This window comes from Stegodyphus dumicola, chromosome 6 (genome assembly GCF_044657685.1).
Source record: "Stegodyphus dumicola isolate Sdum_Otavi_A_Nest chromosome 6, ASM4465768v1".
Taxonomy (NCBI): domain Eukaryota; kingdom Metazoa; phylum Arthropoda; class Arachnida; order Araneae; family Eresidae; genus Stegodyphus; species Stegodyphus dumicola.
In genome coordinates this window covers 188662101-188678184 of record NC_140773.1, presented here as the reverse complement: position 1 = coordinate 188678184, position 16084 = coordinate 188662101, and positions in this window count along the sequence as shown.

Genomic DNA, 16084 nt, shown 5'->3' with positions numbered 1-16084 from the left:
CAAGAATTTATAACATATTTAACAAGCATGGAAATATAAATATATTAAAGTAGAATAAAAAAACACTAATCTGAAATTTGAAATTAGGTAAAGAATAAAATTCAGCTTGCCGGGGAATTTGCATAAAACAAAGGTGATCAGGCATATCGCCTTTTTCTTCAGGGAGAATTTAATCTTTGATATTCAATCATAACTAGTCACTTAATCATAATTTTGGTTTTGGTTTCAGAAAAACTATTCACAAAATGCCTTTAGTTCATGTATTGGAATTCTTTACAGACTATTTAAATTCATAAATTTGGTTTTCTTTATTCAATCATATCAGTTCCAATTCATTTCATCTTAATACTTTCAAATTTATAATATATTAGATATATTTTCCCATTTCCTTGCTGGTTTTCTCTAGAAATGGCTACGTGTTCGCTTCCGCTTGGTTCTACCTATCTAGTTTCATATAAATACAGCAATATTGATCTTTCCAATTAGGCAAAACTTTTTTTTTTTTTTTTTGAACTTGAAGAAGTTCCTACACATACCTACACATCTGAAGACCTACACATACTCTCGAAACTTATGGAGAGATCTTTTCCTTTGCCAGACAACGCGCTCTAAACAACAGTTTCTTTAGAATATAAACTTAAAACTTCTTATCAAAGAAAACCTATTATAACATAAGACTTATCAGAACTATAATATAACCTAAAATAATAAGCCTTATCAGAACATTTTAATTGGGATAAAAGTTTCTAAACAAGAGACTATATCTCTTACGGTAGTTATTTCAATAAACCGAGGAAGAAATAAAATAATATACATTGAAATATTGCTAATGATAATACTCAGGCTGAAAAAACAAAAACGCTGTTTTAAAGAATAAAAGTAATCATTTAATTTAATTGCGACAAGTTTAAGTTTATTAAAATTTATTTATTTATCTAATTTTAAGTTTTAGTAAAAATCCATGCAATCAATTTTCCTTTACTATTTTTAAATGCACGAATCTATAAGAAACATTTCATAAGCCAAAAGGGAATAAAGCAACTAGTTAATTATCATTTATTTATATTACATTATATTAAAATGATACGTTGTACAGATATTAGGTAAATTGGAAGCAAGACAATTAAAAACTAGCAACCACCTTCGCCGGAAATCGAACCGTGGACCTCTGGAATACCGGGCAGAACCACTGCACCACGAAGGCAGGAGAGAAAAGCGGGAGAATAACTTTATAACGTCAGGTTATATCAAATAAAAAATAAAATTTGAAAAATCATTCATTTATAATTAAAAGAAGAAAGATATAATAAACTCATATTATGTATAAAGTATAAATAATGTTAAGAAACATACTTTCTAATTAATATGAATAGTAAAATACAATAAACAATTACTTCCAGAATTAGAAAAAGAACGATGATGGTAAAAGACGAAAATGTATTATTCTGCGTTACTCCAGGTTAGAAAATACAGAAAATGTGAAGGAGATTGCGGAAACAATAGCTGGTTATACGAACCACGAAGTTTCCAGGGTGATGGATTCGTAGAAGTGGTCCGATAGCTTGGCCACCAAGATCAACGGATTTCTCATGTTCGGACTTTTTCCTGAGGGGCTATATGAAAAGCCTAATCTACGAATGTCTCGTGGAAACGAATATGGATCCAGTGTCAAGTCCGCCGTTGTAGCCGGCAATACTCGGGAAATGCTCGTGTCTTCGCAAATATGCATCAAGCGTAAAGCCTGCATTACAGCTGGCGGAAGATCTTTTGAGCAATTTCTTTGAACATATACATCAATTACGTTCCTGCTCATAAAATGTTTTTTGAAGTATCTCTTCTCATTCTTATATTAATTCTTTAAATGTTTCAGTGAAAAACTACCTTTTAACTCCTCGCCGTTTGAGTTCCGAAGAAAACCCGAAATACATTGTATAACCAATATTACTCGTACAGCTGCGTTCTATCACCCTGTAAAGTTTTGCCCTCCGTTCCAGATTCACCCTCTATATGCAGCGGAAGTGAATTTCAATTGTCTTACGCTTTCGAAAGCGCACAATACGTAAATATAATAATACGTAAATATAAACATATAATATATATATATATATATATATATATATATATATTTATAATATATGTTTCTTCTTCTAAACGTTTAACTTTTTTCCCTTTTGACGGTAAGCTCGAGTGCAGCATTCAGGTGTTAAGTTTAAATGCAATAAAATACAACTGTTCAGAATAAAACTGTTACATTAGTTTCCAAGTAGGGAAAAAATATCAAGTCCAAGCATCCAAAGAGTGAATAAGTTATTCATTTAAAATTATATGTCATCAGTTTGCTGGAACTCATTTTCGTTTTCACGGTAAATGTTTTTCCAGTTTTTAATTTTCGACCAATCTTTTGCTGCAAGTCTTTTACTAAATATAGTCATAACATTTTTATGAGAATAATAACTTAAGAATCTAATAAAAAAGGAAAGGGGAAGAAATTAAAAAAGCAGGGTGGAAAAGTTTAAAAAAAAATCCGAAAGGACTCAGATTTTAATATAGCACCAGAGGATTTGTTAAGATTTTTTATGTTCTCACTCAGCTAGTTGTTTATTTATCTACTCTTGGAACTCCTGCTAATATAATTTTTCTTCGTCTTTATATTTTATTATTAAACATGGTTTTCATCGCCCTTACGGAACATAAAATTCAATATGAAAGTCACAAAACGTTTAAAAGCATCATATTTTAAAATTTCCGACAGAGTGTTAAGTATTGCTATACATTTTTCTATTTTTTTAGTCTTTTCTCAGTTTATCATATTAGAATAGAGATTTATTTAAGAAGATGGCCTACACTTTTTTTTTCTCTTTTTAATTTTATTTACCACTATGCCGCCCAGACGGTATAACGGTTATTTTTATTTATTTATTTTTTGCTTATTACGTGCTTCACCCTTAAGCACTACACGGAAAGGGAGGGATGCCCCGTGGAGGTCTTTTTAAGGGAAACTGGCTCGTATCCACGTTACACATGGGGAAAACCACGAAAACGCCCATGCATCCAGCCCGTTCGCCGAGACTCGAACTCCGGATCGAACGACCAGTGTTCAGCGGCTTTAACCGCTCGGCCACTGGTGGGCTGGTATAATGGTTAGGAGAGTCTACTACGGTACCGAAGGGACTGAATTCGAATCCCGGAGAAGAAATGGATATTTGTAAATGCATAGTGTCGGTGCGGCATGGCGGCATTCTAAATATGCGGCGAGCTGAAAGTCCTCTCGTGTGAATTGGTGATAGTGAAGAGGGTTGGGAGACCCCCGGATTCCTCCCCGAGGTGTTCTCCCTCAAAACTGCGGGTGGAGAATAGAAGTGCAACCTCTCTTCGGAGTGCGTTCTGGCAACCATTGTTCCATGTATTATAGACAAGACAACAACAACAACTTGTAATATCTTGTGGCCCCAACTTGTCAGCAACTGTGGTAGTGACTGCTACTAAGTGTGAATTTAAAAAGACATGTAAGAAGGGTTTAAAAACCTTTTTATTCAACTTTTAAAATAACAGCTGCGTCCACTTGGCGCTCACAAACTACGCCGACCCGGCGGTTTAACTGAAACAGAATGTAAAACTGAAAAATAATGACTAGATGAATAAATAACGAGATCACTATCCACGAGACTCTGAGATCTTAAACTAACCTAACCGCGTTCTAAATTACCGCTAAGATTCAGCGAGCTTACTGATTAAGCAGTTGAGAGATCCAGCAAAATCTGATGAGATAGGCACACATGCCGAAACGCGCGGTTCTAAAATTTCTACCTAGCAACTTTCACGTTCGGCGATTCAAAAAGCACACCTACAATCTCGTTTTCCTTCTATTTAAACTCAATTTACTTCCGCTAAATTTGAATATACTGCGCTCTACTACAATTTACATACCCTAGCATTGGCAATTCTAAGGGAAAGTAAAGGCTTGACAGGAAAGATAACTTAAAATAAATGTTAGTTAAAGTAAATATAAACCATACAAACTATTTGGCAATAACATTTATTGGCAACTATCTTTATCTGAAAGTTAAAGACCTCTCTGTTTCTAATAAAGAAAAGTTAATTATACTTTTGTTACAATTAAAAAATCGCTACAATTTTCAAAATAACAGACTTAGTTGCAGAATCAACTCAAATATATATTTCAAAATTCAAAATCAAATAAATTTTAGTGCATTTAGACAAGCTCTGAGCATAGAAGGTTGTAAGTGGCTGTTTTCTTTAAAAACACGCAAATTCTGAGAACACATACTGGTAGAAGAAAGGTGCAAGATCCTTAGATTATATCCGTCCAGAGGCTCTTGTTCAGAATTCGGTGAAGCGTAGACAGATCTCTGCCTTCAAATTTCGTAGAATTTAATTTACATTCTACGCCAATTCAGTTCAGGTCCGGTTTCCTCGCTTAATTGTATGGTCTAACAATGTCTAAGACTAAACACTTGTAATATGGGCCAGAAGCATGGAGAATAGGCTGACTACTTCGAAAGTTTCGTGTTTTTCACCATGTGTACCAAGAACGCGACAAGGAAGGACGTAAAGTTAGACGACAAATTGGTTGATTGTTTACTTTTACTAAAATCAAAGTACACCTGGACTTACCTGCCATGAGATGGATGCCTACATGGAACGCATTAGAAGGTACACTGGATCAAAATCACGTTGCATATATATATATATATATATATATAACTCCTATAAACTGTATGTTATATGAATTCTATAATTAATCAATTTTCATTTTCTTGACGGACATAAAGTTAGTCCGAGTTGGTTAATTTTACTAAAATCAAAGTACAACTGGACGATCCGCCAAGGGATGGATGTCTTCGGGGAGCACATTAAAAGCCAAACTGGTTCGAAATCCCATTGTGTGTATATGATTCCTAGAAACTGTATGTCATATGAATTTTTGAATTAATCAATTTTCATTTTCTTAAGATAAAAAATTAAAATGAAAGTTTTTGGTAACTTATAAAAGATATTTCTTTAAAAAAATTTATGTTTGCCTTAAAGCTGAAATTAATATTTCCAATTCAGTGAAAAATAAAATTTAAAAAAATTAAGCAGCATATCCCCTTAATTTAAAGTAATTAACTACTGACTGCGATTTTTAGATGTCTGAAGATTTAATAAAATTCATTAAGTTATTTCACATACTACGTATTTTTGTTTTTAAATATAAACCTTCCTTCTAAACTGCTCGATGCAGACTTTGCATTATTACATTATGAAACAGAGTTTAAACGAAAGATTTATTTGCATATACTTTAAAATCCGAAACTTTTTCTTCTTTGTTTAATCTAATAAAATTTCAGTCACGGAGCTGTCATGGGATATCAAATCCTTGAATACAAAAGCGCAATGACACGGAAGAAAATTCTGAATAGTGGGATTTATGACACATATATACCATTTTGCTTCTTATTTAAAGGAAAAGGAAGTATGAATGCGTTATTTTCCCTCTTAAAGCCATTATGTACAACATATTTCCCTAATAAAGAGCTTAGATGTACTACCACTCTTTTTTTTTATTACACAGAAGCCCGTTTTCGTTTTAATTTATTTCTGCTGCAGGGAAGATTGCATTGTTTCAGACGTTTTCTAAAATTATTTTTATCTCTTCAGAAAAGCTGAAAACTTCTTAATTGATATGCAGAATTTTATAAAGTATAAATGTTTAATTTCTGCAGCATTATGCGCAGAATAATTTCGGTGGAACAAGCATAATTGTGCCCGCTGAGAAAGTATGATGTACTCAAGATGAGATGGTGCCGCTCTGAAATAATACGATTTTGCTCTGGCGATTCCTACGTAAGACAGGATGATATATTTTTTTTTCACTGTAGAGTTATTGTTGGATTCTTAAAAGCTTTACAAATTTAAGAATTCATAATAAAAAAATTATTCACAGTGTGAAAATTGTTACTGCTGTTTCGTGTTTAAAAGAAAAATAATATCTTATTGAAGAGGACAATTCAAGTCTGTCGCTTTATAAATTTTATTTCAAGAATGGAAGTTTTGTTAAATATTATTTATTCGAGTATATAACGAGTGCTTATTTCTAAGGAATCGGGAAATAATTACCTGTTCCAATAAAAATGGATGAAGATATTCTACTGGATACTATTCTGAAATAAAAATGAGTGATAAGTTTAGGAAAAATATATCTTTGTCAATTTCGAATAAAATTGTAATAGTTTAAGAACGTAAATTTTGGTATTTTAGAAATGTAAATTTCAATATTGCAAAACTTCTTGCTTAGTTTGCTTTAATTTTAAAAAATACAGCATTAGTTACATTACTTTTACTACATGTATTATGTAATTTAGATTATATAATCATATCAATATATATGTATATTCGAATGTTGCCTGAGGCCAGTGTAAGATATTTTCTCCCTCCTTCCAACACGTCTTCGTGGTGTAATTGGAAGCACACTCGGCTTATATTCGAGAGGTTCAGGTTCGAGTTCCGGCCTGGGCACAACTCCTTTTTCACGTCTCAAGCAACAAAAAAATATTATGAGTCTACAGTGGCCGCTGAACTAAAAAATGGTGGAAAATACTTCGTCACCACCAGGATTTGGCGACTGCGTCCCCTAATCCCCAGTCGGCATTTAAAACGGGTAGTATATAACATATTTTCTCCCTTTTACAGCATGCCTTCTTGGTGCAACGGTAGCACAATCGGCGTCTATTCGTCCTTTTTCACACATATAGAAAAAAAAAAAAAAAAAAAAAAAAAAGTGACGAAACACCAGTTTTAAATAACCAGATCAGAATGGATTAAGAAAAGTGCCACTTCAAACATCTATTAGAATTATTGCGAAGAGTATTATGATCAACATTGCGCTTATAACTGCTTAATTGATACTGGTACTGAATTATTAAAAAATCAGATATGGATACCAGATGACTTTCTTCTACAGCTTGTTAAAGTATACACATTTTTTGCAGCACTTCGTTTAACATTTGCCTCGAATTTCATTAGAGATATAGTTTTCTCGCAGTCAATTCAGTTATCACTTGCGGCAAGACAAAAATACATAAAAACTCAAAACTCTTTATTAAAAGTAGTAAAGAATGGGAAAACCTAAAAACACCATATACAGTTATAAATAGTCAGAAAACAGTTTTTATAATTAAAATTAGAATTTGCACCGGAAAACAATTAATTCGGCCAACGGACGGAAAAGCGAAATTTTCACAGGGTTCTAAAATGTGTCTCAGTTTCCATTTTTGATTACGCTATTATATATATGTATATGTGTGTAATTTTATTTATAAGTTTAAATGAGCCTTCCTTTTAGGACACATTTCAAATCAGACAGTTTCACATACCCTTCCATACTAAAAAAGAAACTGGCGATTTATTTTCAAAAATGCATTAGTTAATAAAGTTCTAAAATATACCATGAGCATCGTAATTGTTATTTTAATAAATAAAGGAAATGCTCTATTACATCGAAAAGAAATCTGTAGGCAAATGGAAAGAAATAATACGTATTTGCTGTATTCATTAGTTTTGAATAAAGTCAATTTTCTTTGACGCATTTCTATTTGAATCATATATATATTCTATTGTTATTTATATATATTATATCATAAGTTTCTAATTTCTAAAGATTTCGTTTTGAAAGAATCAGTGCTAATGACAAATGAAATATATCTATGAATTAGGTATTACAAATTTTAGAAATATCCAAATTAAGCGGATTCCGAAACTTTAGATTAATGATCCGAACTTTATCTAATAAAGTGTTGTTTTGAATGTCTTTTAAGGCATTTTTGAACAATTTTTGCGATATTCAGTAAGATATCATCTTAAAATTTTAATTTAATGTTCACACATATAAATCAGCGCCTATCAGTGCGCATATCAGTATCTTTTCAATTTATGTGGTCTTTTAACGCAGTGGTATCAAACCTAAATTGCATGCCTCAATCTAAAACCTGCTGAAGGGCCAGAAAATGTTTTTAACAAAATCCAAACATTCTTACGAAAACAAAACAAAAATAAATAAATAAATAAATTTTAAATGTAATTTACTAATATTTGTCAAAACATATATAAACATTGATAATAAAAACACAAAGGAAAAGAAAATTAATTTCACATCTATTTTCTCCCAGAAGTCTAAAACTTGGTACCAACAAGCAATTTAAATGACAGCTAAATATTAAACTTCAGGCGGACATTTATTTCAAATGATTCCAATATATTGAATTAATCACTAAAAAAGAAAAAAAAAATCTGAAAGATTTCAGATTTTAAATTACGTCCAAACGGGCGTTTTTTTAACGTTTTATGCGTTATCTTTATTTATTAAATACCATGTTTTTTGCACTTAAACCATAAAATTCAGTTCAACAGCAATGTCGCAAAATAATTTTAAAATGAGCCTATCTTTAGAATTTCCGATACACAGTTCAGCGCGCTGGAGATAAAAAGGGTCCCCCCCCCCGTAGAGTGTTGCCATTGCTCGCTTTGAAATCCTTGAGTCTGTTAATCAAAAATTCGTTAAAGTTTTACAAAATATAAAATCGATAATAAAATAAATTCTAAATTTCAAATTTAGCCTTCCACATACCCATATTCGCAGTAGGATTACGTCATTCAAAATTCGATGGCTCTATGTACCGTTGTTTTTTCACAATGCGAGAAATAGACATACATTCATGCAGATTTTTCATTATTTAATTTCTTCAAATATAATGCAGAACTGTAACATTTGGTGGCAACATTTTGAAAGTAAAACGGACATTTATAGGGATTCAACGCAAAATCGCAAAACGAAAACAATAGTCCTTCAGGGACAAAGCCCCTTTTACTTTAAATTTACTTTTAACCTGAACGGAAAAACTGGAAAGTTAACAATACTGAAGCGACGCTACCAGTTATCGGCTAGCAAGCTAAATTTACTGGAAAATCCTCTCACATTTCCCTAGCCTTGCAGTCTGACGCAAGTGCCAAACCCCCCACCTATTTATTTTTATCTTTTTTCTTCAACAGCAGTCAAAATCATAATCTCCATATTTTTATATTTTTTAACTATAAACACCGTATTTGCAATAAATATAACATTAAAATTAAATCGAAAACTGCATAAAATGGCTTCTGAGGCTGCATGTGGCCTGCGAGATTGAGACCGCTACTTTGACAGATACACCTGAGGTACATATAATGAGATATCAAATCAAGTTTGAAGACAAGCTTTTGTATTGTACTCACTATGCTGAAGATCGTATTCAATTATAACTTTACGAAGTCGCAAGTGAGCAACTTGCCGAACTTGACAGATGGATCGTAAAAGATTAGAAAGCTTTTACCAGTAATTTCTCTTAACGTGAAATCATCTAAGATAGTGTACATGAAAATGTGTAAAACTTACGAAACATGGAAAAAGGTGCACGAGATTCTCATCAGCCGAGAGATCCTATGACTAACGTAATGAAGCAATATTTTTTCGAAAGCGATGAATACAAACGAAATAACGCAAGACTATTTATCTTCTTTCTTGGAAATTCTAGATAAATTTGCAGAAATCAGATCTGATATTCCTAAATATTTTGCTTCTAACCGAAGAATTTGAATAGAATGATGTGAAAAATTACCTAACTTAAGCATGCTAGAAGTTAAATTACTAGAAATATTTAAATGTCACCTATTTAAAGCGAAGGAAAAGAGCCAAGTGCAGGATGCGTTTGTTATTAAATATCACAGCAACGCGAAAGTCAAATCTAAGAATGTGAAGACTTTAGGTGTTTTAATTGTAAGCGAAAATGTCACAAAGCAATGTAGGAAAGTTTAAAGCAAAAATCCTAACCAGGGCTCCACTAAGCAAACTTATTCTCTTATCATTGTCAGTACAACTCCAGATTTAGGAACAATTAGCTGGTACCTTGATTCAGTAGCAACCGCACGCGAGTGCTATGCAAAATTTAAACTGATATCAATAACTGAAATAGAAAGTGAAGTTCACTTAGCAGATAATAATTTTGTAGAAATTAAATGGAAAGCTGAAATTTAAACAAACTTCAATTCGACTTCACAATATATAACACTCAATGATGCATTGTAACATTACCAGCCTAAAAATGAACTTAATTTCAATTAACTTAAATATACAATGTAAAGGTACTGTTAGTTTTAAAAATAGTTAAGTGTGAGTCAAAGATAAAAACAAACACATTATTTTAAGACAATTAAATAAAATGTTCTGCATTTTGTAAATCCAAAGAACGTACCCTAAGTTTAAAAAAAAAACATTAGTTTACGAACGGTTAAGTAAAATGTTCTGTATGTTGTAAATTCAAGAGGCGTACCCTCAGTTTACGGACAATGTTTGGACAATGTATTTGATTTAAAATCTAAACAGTAAATTGAAGTGGTACGCAAGGTGCAGTTATTTAAATTTAGCCGACTTAAAAATATTGCATTCCATAATGAATGCGCATGATCTAAAGTCTCTAAATTGTATAAATGTTACTTTATATTGTGAAACTTGAGCAAAATGCAAAGAGACTAAATTACCATTTCCAAACGAGGCACGCTCAGTAAAATGTGACATTCTTGAACTTGTGCCCACTGATATTTTTGGTCTGATGAAAGTCATATCTTTAGGTGTTTCAAAATATTTGATTGAACGTATAGATAACAAATCGCAGAAAGTTACTGTATACATTGCACAGAAAAGGTCCGAAGCCCTTGAAGCATTTTATTAACCAGGGAGCAAGCGCGCTCATATGAGTTACACGAGTGCGCGCACTGGATCCAAAAGACCCGGCTTGTATTTTTTGAAGAAAAAAATTGTACACCTTCAGAAAAAATGTTACATCTATACCAGTAATAAATTTTATGATTAAATTTAAAAAAAATATTCACATTATTTTTTTTCAAACGCTTTTATGAAATTATTTTTTTTTCAATATTTTTTTTTGAAAATCGTATTATGTATCAGCAAAGGAAAATATAATATACATTTATTCTGTATCGATTCTTTATTTTTTTATCAGCGCTATAAACGTAGGGACAAAATGCAACACTAAATGTTAACAGTACACTGAACAAAGTGTTGTCGTGTGTTCCAAATACAAATATTTTTCACATTCGGCAGAGCGTGTCTTCGCTTTTCTGTGCTTTTTTCCTGAGCAAACACCGCATTTTTTTTCCTTTTCTTTTTTCGTTTCCAATATTTTTTTTTCCAATAAAGCAATTTATATCATTCTAACAGTCGTTTTCAGAATCTTTATCAGTACCATGTGAACCAAAAATTCATGATTACTTCCATCCTCATTTTCTTCAAAACATTCTTCGCCAGTTGATACATCTAATATGTTTTGAAACATTTCTTCCTTGTAAGATAAACTGCGCGACATATTTGCCGCTTTCTCTATTATCACAATTCAACTATGAAATAGCAATTTGCTTCAAACAGACGTGTTTTGAGAAAGGTTTGTTTAATCGCGCGGGTCCATTGGAAACAATGCGCACGCTCGCGGGTTAAATACAAATTAACATGTTGAAAAACAGACAGTGAAGCTGCAGAAAATACGCTGCAACCATAACGCCAAAAACTTCATAAGCTATGAATTTAATCAATTTTTACAAAAGGAAGGTATTAAAAGCTAGTTCCAAGTCAAGTACAGATGAAAAAAAAAAAAAAAAAAAAAAAAAACCGCATTTGCAGAACTTGCCATTCGTATCATAGTTTAAGGAGACAGACATATGCTATTCAAGTAAAATTACCCCAAGTCTTATAGGCAGAAATAATATCAACATTCGGTTACGTATGCAATTGATGTCCTACTAAAAGCAGATAAAAAATGTGTGTATGCGATTATGACAAAGCCTCGAAGGCTATCTGCCTAAAGGGAGGGATACCTTCGTGGAGGACTTCCTAAGGAAAACTAGCTCGTATACACGTTACACATGGGGAAACCCACGAAAACGCCCATGCAGCCAGCCTGTTCGCGGGATTCGAACCTCGGACCGAACTACCAGGATTCAGCGACTTTACCTCTCGGCCGCTGGTTGCCCAGATCAAAAATGCCTGAAGAAATTTGGTCTAAATAAAAGTCTACAGTAGAGCATTTTAGGATCATATATCTTTTACATTAACCAGTTGGACTAAGAAAAAACAACTTTCTGCCGAAAAATGAGAATGTATTTCATCTACGAAAATTTGGAACCTGTGAAGTAACACAAAGTTAGGATGTCCGATTTTTTTGAATTACTGAAAACTGGAAAACGATCGGCAATTTCATCAAAAAATTACTATTAGAATTCTGCTAGTATCAAAAAGAATAAAACAACATACCAATTTTTCCGATGGCATAATGAAATTATAGCCAGTATATAAATTCTTATACGAAAAATAATAAAATGTACACATCATATATCGAAAAATAAGAAAAGTAAACAACATATAAATTGCATGATAAAAGGAAAAGAAAACTAAAAAGTTTATTATAATTTATCTAACAAAATAATATTAAATAAACAGCATGCAGATTGCTATGATAGTTAATGAGAAATAGTTACAAACTAAAAATTGTTTGATTTGTACAATGTAAAAAATTGCTTGACAAAATGAGAAGATATAAGCAATATATAAATTGTCCAACAAAATTATGAGAGCTAGTAAACAGGATACAATCTGCTGATACACAATTCATTTTCAAAGATTTGAATATACATCCATTGACCTTTCTTCGTACTTATAATAATGGCTTAGTTTGGGAATGCATTTTATACGTGAACTCTTTTCCTCTGCTGGTCAAAATTAATCTAAAAAGTCTTTTAAGTCTAAAAAAAGAACACACAGACGGATAAGTATCTAAGATTCGTGACGAAGATAGTTTCTAGTAATGTTTCTTCAAGGTTACAAACTTTATCAAATTTGAAATTCCATAAGACGTACCTAAAAGTTGTAAGTTTATTACATACGTATGTATATAACTTTTCTGCATGCGCCAATAAAATAAATTAAATAAATAAAAGGGAGATAATAGGCTGTCATTATTCATTCTCAAATTTTGTTTCGCTTGGAATGTTTTCGGAACTTGTTTACTGAACTGAAAAGTAGGCTATTTAGTGCTTAATTTAACATATTAGGATTATTTGTCAGTCCAAAACTTTTAATACTTTGCTATCAATACGACTGAATTACAAAGTATAACCAACAGGAATTTCTTACAGGAAGTAGAAAATCTTTAGATTTCAAACAGAAAATAAATATAAATTGCAATTTACTTTCTTTTACGACACTATTATTAGCTCAAAGGGGCAATTTGCACAGAAGGGCTATTAATATCGTTTTGGCATTTTGCGTCGGTTTACTATAAATGTCTCCTCACTTTCAAAATTGTTACCACCAAATATTAGGGCTCTGCATTATATTTAAAGAAATTAAATAAGGAAGAATCTGCATAAATCGATGTGTTTTTCACGCACTGTGAAAAAACAGCGGTACATAGAGACATCAAATTTTGAATAACGAAGTCCTCTTCGAATATGGGCATCTGGAAGCCCGAATTTGCAATTTGTTTTATTATCTGTTTGATATATTGTCAAGCATTTAAGAATTTTCGTTTAACAAACTCAACGATTTCAAACCGAGCAATGGCAACACTGTAAGGGGGAAAAAAACATTTTTATCACCAGTACGCGAGACTATGTATCAGAAATTCTAAAGATATGCTGTTTTAAATATTTTGTGATATTGCTGTTGAATTGAATTTTATGGTTTACATGCGAAGAACATGATATTTAATAAGTAAAGGTAACACGTAAAACGTTAAAAAACGCCCCTTTGGGCGTAATATAAAATTTGAAAGCTTTCAATTTTTTTTTAAGTTTATATTTTATATTCATTGTTTATGTACCTTCTGATAAATAATTTTAAATTTAGTTTAAAAAAATTCGTTTTATTTAAAAAAAAGAGGATTTACTTTCGGCCAAAATAAAAACCAGCCTTTTATTAGCTTTAAGATCGTGTATTTGTATGCAATTTCATTCTGAGACCATTGATCTGAAGGTTTATTTTAGGCAACTCTAAAGCTAATTGTTTGATAGTAATCAATTCTGGAAAAAGAAAGAAGATCTTTGGTGTAGATCTAATCAATTCACTTTCTATATTTCTAGAAATCCAATATATTCTTGTTATAGTTTGTACTTCAAGAAATAATTTTTCTACTTGTATCTACTTACTTAATCTTGTTTGTATTTGTCTATTATTTTCTATAAAAATTGTTTATTGTATAAGCTATTTCTCCCCGCCTTCATCGCATGCTTTCGTGGTGTGGTGGTTTGCTCGCTGGGCGCTTATTTCCGAGGTCCGTGGTTCGATTCCCGGCGAAGGTGTTGCTTATTTTTCACCTTTCCTGCTTCGAAAAAAAACCCTAACGTCTCTACAATTGATTTTACTTATTTCTACGTTTGTTTCATTTTGCAATTAATAAGAAATTGTCAAGCAATAAATAAAAAATTGCATGCTCTTGAAATTGATCAGTTGCAATTTTAAGTACGAAATCAAGTTATTGAACAATCTAAAAATTACAATATGGTACAGGATATTCAACTATTTTCACATCTTGCATACATAAAAGTAACGGAGATGACAAAAATACCTTAACGTTATCAAAGACCACACGCAACAGGCAAAGAAAGAATTTAATTATTAAAAATAAGTAGAAGAAATCCTTTAAATTTTCTGCAATTTCATACCTTTTAAATAATCATTTTCCTTTGGGAAATCTCTTTTGCAATCAGATGAAATCACTATAATAGAATTTGAGTTTTAAGTACGAAACTATACTCTAAATAGACATACACTGAATAGTGTCTCAAAACAAATCTCTTTTATATCTGTAACAAAGTCTTTCTCTAACGAAAATGAGTTAAGGAAAGCGCTGGCAGTCCTGTCTACGAGTTTCCGCAAACTAATTTCGATTTGCTAGAAACCTTGAATGGACTGCAGTTATTCAATTATTTAACAAGCTTGTCTCTTTCAAAGATTTGATTGTTCCCCGAATGCAAATATTCCGACTCAGTTAAGAATTATTCTCTCAACAAAAGCGTTCGCAAATATCGAAGACAGTCTGCTCTTTTAATCAAGAAGATTCACTTAAATGCATTTCAGGAGTCTCGCTTACAACTCTTGGCTTAGAAACGCATCTTAAAAGAGGGTTTTCCTATTGATCCTCTCTTATAACACATTTTGTATTTACTGGTTCTCTAGAAGTTAATTGCATTCTTCGTTAGAAACTCATTCATGCAATTCGGGCGCTAAATTTTATCTTTCTGTGATCTTCTTATTAAGAAATTTTACCAATAAATATTTAGTCACTCCCAGTTTGAAAACAAGTATTTTCTGTATAACTTCTGATTTTATCGTTTTCAGTCAGAAATTTAAATAGTTAATAGAAATTTAAGTTGTAATTTTTAATAAGCAGACTTTCTAATTAAATAATAATTAACAGTAGCTTAACCCAATTGTTGCTGCAAGATTGAAGGGTATTATTTCATTGCTTCATTTTCAGGTTTGAAGAATAAAATTAAATTCTTGATTTTAAAGACAATACTGAAACTGCATTTTCCTAATACATACAGTTTGTTTTAAATATGAAGAAACTAATTAACATTAATTAAGCATTTTATTCCTACTTAAATACAGTGATAAATAAGTTTTATTTAAGCACGACAAATTCTTTATTTCTCAAAACGTAATTACGGCATTAAAAAAGCAGTATCTCTTGCCTTATTTCGTTATTTACCTAGAAACTCAATAATGAAATTGGTAAAAACATTTTACTGACTATAAATCAAGTCAGTGAAATATTTTTTAGGTTTGTGTGAGTTCATGTCTAAACGTGTGATCAAAGTCAATTTATTATCATTATTAAGATTCTCCAGCTTCTGAAAGAAATTCTCATTTAAATTTTTGATTAAATAAAAATCTTGATCTTATAAGGTATTTCTCCCGCCTTCGTGGTTTAGTGGTTCTGCACGCTGGGCCGGTATTCCAGGGGTCCGTGGTGTTGTGTTC